The 9,259-nt window shown below is 36.8% G+C and overlaps 1 pseudogene; it reads right to left on the bottom strand.

The window, feature by feature from the left end:
- Positions 1-6,071: 6,071 nt before the first annotated feature.
- On the bottom strand, positions 6,072-6,961 carry LOC103226471 (small ribosomal subunit protein eS4, X isoform-like; annotated as a pseudogene).
- Between the last annotated feature and the right edge of the window lie 2,298 nt (positions 6,962-9,259).

The following is a 9,259-nucleotide window of genomic DNA, read 5'->3' on the forward strand; positions in this document are numbered from 1 at the left end:
TTGCCTGTTTTTACCAGGAAATACCGTCTTTGGCTAAGTCAGCCCTACTTACTGGATATGATTGCCACTTGGCAGCTGTCCCAGAATCTGGGGCCGGAGGGGCGGGGGTGTTCCAGGACTCTCATTGTATCTTCAACAAAACGAGTAGACCCACTTTTCTTGGAATTTTTTTGTATTAAAAAAGCTTCAGAATCACTGAGAAGATATCTCCAGCTCTAACAAAAACTCACTTTTTATTCAGTTATAATTGGAATATTATATTACTCTAGTTTATTGTTGTACAGATTAGAGCACACAGAAGTTCTAAAATAGAGATGTGGCAGGAGTTTCAATATAGTGAAAAATAAGCTCATAGAGTTGAAAATGAGGGAAAACAGTCATAGATAATTATAATGTAATCTGCAAGAAATCTGTCAGCAAACTATGGCTGGCATGCCAAATACAACAGTGTTCTATGTATGTAAATAAGGTTGTATTGGGACACAGCTGTACTCATTTGGTCACAGATTGCCTATAGCTGCTTTGGCTTCACTTGCAGAGAGAAATATTCTCTGCAAAAGACTGGCTAGTATCATCAAAAATGTTTACTGTGTGACCTTTTATAGAAAAAAATTGACAAGCCTAGAGCAAAAGCTAGGCAGAACCTATAGAGCAAAATGCTTCTAGCTCAGTTGGGGAAGTTCAGATTTAGAGATCCTTAGCTAAGATGATGTAGTTTGCCATCTTAGATCTTATATTCTAATTCACATGTTTACTGTGTCACCAACAAATGAATAGAATATTTCAATCATTGTGCAGGTAACAGTGACACAGCAAGATTAGTGTCTAATCCAAGAATCTCTGCTAATTATTGAGTACTCACTAGGTGTCGTGCTCATTGTTGTATTTATGTACATTATTTATTTAAATTTTATACTGCCTCAGTGACAGACAATTGTATATTATTCCTATTTTCTGAAGGAGAAAAAGGTGCTTGGGTACTTTGTGTAACATGCTTAAAGTCACGTTAAAACTAACAGAAACAATGTCAAGAGCCTCGGTTCTTAATACTGAAATTAGGGAGCCATGGAAGCCATTGAGGACAGGTAAGTTTGCTAGATGTGATATACTAAATAACTCGTAGTGGGTGAAGAAGAGTTAACCAGAAAAACAAAAACGAAAAATAAGAGAAAGGGTGGGTATACAAAGGCCATAGGGAGTTTCTTACTCCGTGACCATTTCACAGAGTAATGTGTAATTCATTTCTGGCTGCACTAAATGAATTTACTCAGTTAATGAGATTCCACTGATAGACCACATGAGGAATAACAATACTAACAATAACAAAAGCCTCAACTCTATTGAGCACATTTTACATGCCAGGTTTGCTAAAGCTGCACATGTGTTGTCTATTTCATCCACACAATAACTTTATGAGGCAATACTATTATTATCCCCATTTTACAGAGATAGAGACAGAGGCAAAGACAAATTAAGTAACTTGCCCAGAATTGCCTAGTTGGTAAGTGGCAGAGCCAATTTTTAAAACAAGTCATCTTGATTCCAGGACCTGTGGCCTTAACCACTGCACAGAACTGCCTCATGTTGTTCCTTCTTGAGTATAATGTTGTAGCTCTCAGTGCATCAGAGACCTGGCTGAAACTCATCCCTCAATCAGCTGACTTTCCATTTTTTGAATTCAAATCATTCAAAGGTGAGGACATAATGGGTTTAGAGAATCAGCATCTGTCTTGAAACTGTCTGCTGTAAACTGAACTGTGTTCCTCCAAAATTCGTAAGTTGAAGCCTTAACCCCCAATGTTACTGTACCTGAAGTAGAGTCTTTAGCAGGTAATTAAGGTTAGGTGAATGAAATAAGGATAGGACTGTAAGCTGATAGAACAGGCCTTATAAGAAAAGGAAGAGAGAGGGAGAGGAAGAGAGAGAGAGAGAGAGAGAGAAAGAGAGAGAGAGAATGAATCTCTGCCATATAAGGACATAGAAGAAAGCGGCCTTCTGGAAGCCAGCAAGAGAGCCTTCCAAAGAACCCAACCATGGTTGTCAGCACCTTTGTCTTGAACTTCCAGCCTCCAGAACAGGGAGAACATATATTTTTGTTGCTTAAGCCACCCAGGTGGCAGCTATTGCTATGGCAGTCTGAGCTGACTAATACATGCCATGGGGCAGAATTGTGGTGCCAGGTCTCTTCACATGAACTGGTCGAAGATTCTTGGTCCAACCAGATACAACCAGTGTCAATGGGTTTAAAACAATTGGGAAGTCACAAAGTGAATATGGCAATAATTTAGAGAATCTTGAAAGCCTCTCTAGCTGGATAGTCATTAGACTATGAGCGTCATTTCAAAAGTGAAGAAGAAAAGGTTGTGAACTATTAATAACATGTCCAAAATTATCCAGCTTGTAAAGTCTAAGATCCCAAACTTGATTCAAAGTTGATTGAAACTGATAACATGTGTTCTTTCTTCTTTATATGATACCTTATGTGTATATATATATATATGCACAAAATTTAATACCCTAATGCCAAAAATATCACAAATTCCAGGACTTTACTTAAGTATAATAAAGCATTTGTTTCTCTTTGCCTATGGAATCTTTTTCTCCCAAACCCATGACTCCAATCTAATCATGAGAAAACCATCAAATAAATTCCAACTGAGAGAGATTCTACAAAATACCTGACCAGTACACGACAAAACTGTTAGAGTCTTCAAAACATGAACAAAAACAAAACAAGGGAAAAAAAGAAAGCTGAGAAACTATCACAGCTAAGAGAAGCTTAAGGAGACATGATGAAAAAATATAATGTAAACATAATGTGGTAACCCAGATAGCATCTTCTAATAGACAAAGGACATTATAGATTAGGACAAAGAAAATATGAATATATGTACTATTATTTATAATGATGTGTCAATATTGGTTTATAAATTGGGGCCTATGCACCATACTAATGTAAGCCACTAATGATAGAGGAAACTAGGTGTGGGGTATACAGGACTACTTTGTCTTAAATTTACAATGTATCTGTATATTTATAATTCTTCTAAGCATGTGTTTTAAAAAATAAGGGCATACCTTGGACCCAATAATTCTAGATATGTATTCAAAGAAAATAAATATTAAATAAGTGCATATCTTAATACCATGTAACATGCCTAAAAGTATATCTATTCTCTGTTCTTTAAGTTCCTTGAATGTACCTAAGGGTTTCAGAGGAGAGTCCTGCGTTCTGGAAACACTAAATCATCCTTTCTAATAACTATCATTAGCCATCAAATTATTGGAAATGTGTAATGCTCAGTGCTAATTGAGGATGTGTACTGACTGATGCTTCTTATCTTTGTAACGAAGGTGCAATTTGATTTTTTTTTTAGAAAGCTGTCATCATGTAAACTTTGAAAATATTAATAAATCGAATCTACTAAATCCACTTTTAGAAATATAGCAATAGTCATATCAGAGATGTACACAGTTTTATGTACAAATATATTTAACATTCCTACATTTGTAATAGTAAAAAGTTGAAAAGAACTAAACATTCATTAATAGGAGAATGTTAAATAAATACTAGCATTTCTATCCAAGTAATTCTATATAACATTTTAACTAATGCTTTTATGTAAGCTTAATTAAATTGGAAAATGATCAAAAATCATTTCAGTCATTTTAATGGTGGTGAAATATTAATATAGTTTAAAGTCATATTAATTTTGTCTCCTTACTTTTCTGTTTACCAAAATATTTATAACAAGCACATATTCTTTTGTATGATTAACAAAAATGAACACAGCGAGAAGGCCCTCACCAGACACTAGATACCAATGCCTTGATTTTGGACTTCTTAGTCTCCAGACCTGTGAAAGTATAAATTTTGGTTTTTAATAAATTATCTAGTCTGTGGTACTTTTTGTGATAGCACAAAGAAAAGCTAGGTCAATGAGATTATATTGAAAAATATGAGAGGTGCTGAATTAATAAGATTCACTTTCTCTTTAGACGCAAACACACTTCTGAAGACAACATGATGAACTGCAGACCACTCCCAGGAAAACCTTGGTGTCTATGTTCTTGTGCCGAAGGTAGAAGACCCACATGATTGAAGGTTTCTGGTTCACTGGGTCACAACTAGAGGAGAATCCCTTCTATCTAAGGTTGCTAGGATTGCAATGAAACACATTGGCTCCACTGGAAAACCATGAAGTGTGAATATACACTGGGTCTGATTGATTTCTCTCAAGTTCTTACCATTGACATCCAGATTTGTGAGGTAATATCTTTGTTGTGTCCCTTCTCTTCTCTGAGTCTAATCATCTAGTCCAACTACACAAATGGGGGAGATTACTCCTAGGTTGATAATAAGTCTCTGACCTTTGTAGATAGGATCAGTCTTCCTGACTGCAAAAAAGAAAAATCTGAAAAACAAAGAACCCAATCCAAGTTTTCCACTTTTCAGCCTGCTCTGCAATTATACCATGAAATGTTCATGTGTGGAGAATGGCCTAAGGTATTGATTGCATCCCCTTGGTTTCCTATGGGGCCAGGTGGGCCTGGAGTATTCACAGTTCCTGGGCTCCTGTGTTCTCCCTATAATCAGCCTTTTCATTTTCACTTTCTCCAATGTACTGTACAAATAACAACTCTTTCTACTTGGTAGTACCAGAACATAGTCAGAGAGCATTAGTTTATAAAATCTTGCCCTCCTCCACTAGGCCCACTAATGATCTATCCTGGTTGCCAGATACTGTTTGGCTTGATGTAAAACACAAGTACCAGTCAAGCATTGTAGTGATAAACACTGGTCAGAGGCAGAGCTGTGGTGCCTTTTGGAGCCAGGGAGGACCTGCTGATGGCCACATACATGTCCTTCTAGCTAATCCTGAGCATCTGTATGGTACTCTGATGGATGGGTCTGAATTACAGACACATGGCTCAAGTCTGTTTAGATTTCCCTACGGAATTCTGGAATATGCTGCTTTGATTGTGTTTTTCATTAAAAATCTGGATTGAGGGAAAAAGAGCTAGGCAAAAGATTTCTGCTAATTGAACAAAAGCATTGATAGGAATAATGTAGCCACAGCCAAGGAATACCTGCAGCCACCAGAATCTAGAAGAGGCAGTGAAGGAATTCACCCTAGAGTCTCTGAAGGAGGTGAGGCCCTGTAGGAACCTTGATTTTGGTTCAATAATCCTAATCTCTGACTTCTGGCTTTCAGATCTATGATAGAATAAATTTCTTTTGGCTTAAAATAAACAGAAACATCACAAAGTTTATGAAAAGATCAGCTTTATACATCAAAAGCTTGATGACTGTAGTAAGACAGATAAAGACCTGTAGAAAGAATTGGATAGTACCACTTCTGTCAAAGGTGGATTTTCTTCTATGAGAAAAAACCTGAAGGAAGTTGCTTGACTCTATCAATAGAAAGCTCAATGATCTAGAGAGTTCAATAACTGAGGGAAAATTGAGTAAACACCATGAGTGATCCACCTCTATGAGTCAAATGGTGAAAGAAAAGAAAATGAGTCAAAAGAAAGAAAATGGTGAAAACAGGCAAAAATTGGCTGAATCAGAGGTCAGAATCCAGCATTTGCCAAGAGGCCCTTTTGTACCAGCTATTCCACTTACAGCCCATGGCAGCAGTCAGAGTCAGGGTATCCCCTGCATGCCCAAGACCCAAGGAAAGAGGGAGGGGACTTGGGAGAGCTCTGGGATGCAGGGTGATGTGTACTGACTCAGATTTTACAGCAGCCAAACCTCCGGCGTCCACACACAGAGAAAGATATCTCATGTGTTTTTTTCTCTTTAAGTGGCTTTGATTTGTTTCTTTCTAGTATAACTACTGTTCCTAAATTAATGTTTTATTTTCTCTTATCAAAGTTTTAATTATAATTCCTAAAAGAGTGATTCCAGAATATAGATGGCTGTAATATAATAAATATTTATAGATAATTTTCTACTACTGGACTCCCTAGAATTATATTGGGTGAGTATTTATATATATATATATATATGTATATATAAAATATATATATGTGTGTGTGAGTATATATATATATATATATATATTTTTTTTTTTTCCTGCCACAATATTTTTAATTATGTACAAAGGTCTGACATGGCACCCAGGGACCCATTTCACCCACTGCTCTGTTTGGCCACCAGTCTTTTGTCTCACTCTTCAGCAATGGTGAGGCAGATACCCTTTCCTTGGGGAAGAGAAATCCATGGTTTGTTGCCCTTGCCAATAACAAAAATGTTGGAAAGTCGAGTGGCAAAGCTGTTGCCATTGGCATCTTTCACGTGAACCACGTCAAGAGATCCAGGATGCCTCTCTCTGTTGGTGATCACACCAATTCTTCCCAGGTTAGTACCTCCAGTCACCATACACAGGTTACCAGTGTTGAACTTGATGAAATCAGTGATCTTGCTAGTCTCCAAATCAATCTGAATGGTATCATTCACCTTGATGAGGGGATCGGGGTAGTGGATGGTGTAGGCATCATGAGTCACCAGATGAGGGATTCCTTTTGTGCCCACAAAGATCTTTCTCACTGCATAACTTGTACTTGGTCTCCTCAGGTGTAATACGATGTACAGCAAAGCGACCCTTGGTGTCATAGATCAGACGGAAATTGTCTCCCATCTTGTCAATGCTAATGACATCCATGAATCCAGCAGGGTAGGTTATATCAGTTCGGACCTTGCCATCGATCTTAATGAACCGCTGCATGCAAATCTTCTTTACTTCATCTCCTGTCAGGGCATACTTAAGTCTGTTCCTTAGGAAAATGATGAGGGGGAGACACTCTCTCAACTTGTGCGAACCGGTGGATGGACAAGGAGCAAACACACCGGTCAATTTATCCAGCATCCAATGCTTTGGAGCTGCTACCCGCTTCAGATGCTTCTTGGGACCACGAGCCATGGCTGTGTTAGGCAAGGAAAGAGGACCTCCGTCTTCCGATTTTTTTTTTTTTTTTTTTTTTTTTTGAGACAGAGTCTCGCTCTGTCACCCAGGCTGGAGTGCAGTTGTGCGATCTCGGCTCACTTCAAGCTCGGCCTCCCGGGTTCAAGCCATTCTTCTGCCTCAGCCTCCTGAGTAGCTGGGACTACAGGTGCCCACCACCATGCCCAGCTGATTTTTTGTGTTTTTTAGTAGAGACGTGGTTTCACCATGTTAGCCAGGATGATCTCAATCTCCTGACCTCATGATCCACCCGCCTCAACCTCCCAAAGTGTTGGGATTACATGCGTGAGCCACTGCGCCTGGCTCAATATTTTAAATGAGTAAGTTACTCCACTATTACTTTAGGCATAATTGAAATTTGACTTGACCAGCTGGAAATATTTGAAACATTAATGTCTATTTCTATATCCTATGAAATACACTAAGAATTCTGTCTAACAATATTTACTTCAGTAGTTAATGATTGGATCTAAAAATAACAGGAAAAATCCACAAAAGCAAAAAACAAAACCCCTGGCTAAACTTACACTTTTGTATTCATTTCATCCTAAATTTATTTGCAGGTACTGATATTTTGCAATTCTTTTTTTCAGTTTGTTTTCTTATTAATCTTTGTTATTTGCTCATGATGTGCTTAGTGGCATAACATTACTATTTTTTTTGCAGTACAATATGTTTCTCTTATATATTCTAAATTTTGTTTCTCAAAAACTCCTGAATTTAAGAACTTTTAAAAAACTGCTTCTTTTCTAGTGTTTTCATAGTTTCATTATTTTTCTATTTAAAGATAGAAAAATTGATGTCCTTACTGTTTTCAATAAGAAATGGCTTTGAAATCAAGCATTATTTATTTTCCCAGAGATTTTAAATGTCTCATTTATCATTTACTAAATCCCATATGTGTTTAGGCTTATTTCCATTATATTTGAAAAATTATCAATGCCTCATTGTTTTAAAAATGCTTATTACTATTTTTCATTCCCTTTAAGAATTTTTGTCATTTTTTTTTTGGACATGTTTAATATTGCAGATGAATCAATATCATTTGGTTGAGTTTTCCTTCTAGTCATAGCAAAACCTCTTTATAAGATATTTTACTGGCTTGGTAATAATATTACAGATCAACTTAAGGGAGTTGACTTTTTAAAATGTTGCTTCTCTGGAAGCCATCATTCTGAACAAACTATCGCGAGAACAGAAAACCAAACGCTGCATGTTCTCACTCATAGGTGGGAATTGAACAATGAGAACACTTAGACACAGGGTGGGTGGGGAACATCACACACCGGGACCTGTCATGGGGTGGAAGTAGGGGGGAGGGATAGCATTAGGAGAAATACCTAATGTAAGTGAGGAGTTAATGGATACAGCACACCAACATGGCACATGTATACATATGTAACAAACTGCATGTTGTGCACATGTACCCTAGAACTTAAAGTATAATAAAAAAAATTCCTTCATATCCATTCAAAAGCATACATGTATATTTGTTTTTTTAATTTTTTACTGATACATAATTGTACATATTAATGGGGATTCAGATGATATTTTGATACATGCATACAATGCATAATGATGAAACCAGGGTGTTTAAGATATTCATCACCTTAAACACTTACATTACTTTGTGTTGGGAACATTTCACATTTTCTCTTCTAGCTATTTTGAAGTACATAATAAATTGTTAACTTTAGTCACTTGACTGTTCTGTCAAGCACTAGAACTTATTTCTTCCATCTAACTGTACATTGATACCCATTCCAATATCTTTTCATCCCCTCCACTCTTCCCAGACTCTGGTAAATATCTTTCTACTCTTTATCTCAGTGAGATCAACTTTTTTAGCTCCACATATGAGTGAAAACAAGCAATATTTATTTTTCTGTGCCTGGCTCATTTCAGTTAACATAATGACCTCCAATTCCTTTCACACAGCTGCACATGGCAAGATATCATACTTTTTATGGCTGAATAGTATTTTATTGTGTTTATATACCACATTTTCTTTATCTGTTTATCCATTGATTGGCACTTAGGTTGGTCCCATACATTGACTACTGTGAGTTGTGCTGCAATAATCATGGGGGTGCAGATATTCTATTGATAAACTGATTTCCTTTCTTACGAATAAATTCTCAGTAGTGATATTGGTGGATAATATAGTAGTACTATTTTAAGTTATTTGGTAAATTTTCATACTGTTTTCCCTAGTGGTTATACTAATTTACATTCCCAAAAACAATGTATAAGGATTCCATTTTCTCTGCATCCTCAACAGAATTTTT

This window comes from Chlorocebus sabaeus, chromosome 21 (assembly GCF_047675955.1).
Source record: "Chlorocebus sabaeus isolate Y175 chromosome 21, mChlSab1.0.hap1, whole genome shotgun sequence".
Classification (NCBI taxonomy): Eukaryota; Metazoa; Chordata; class Mammalia; order Primates; family Cercopithecidae; genus Chlorocebus; species Chlorocebus sabaeus.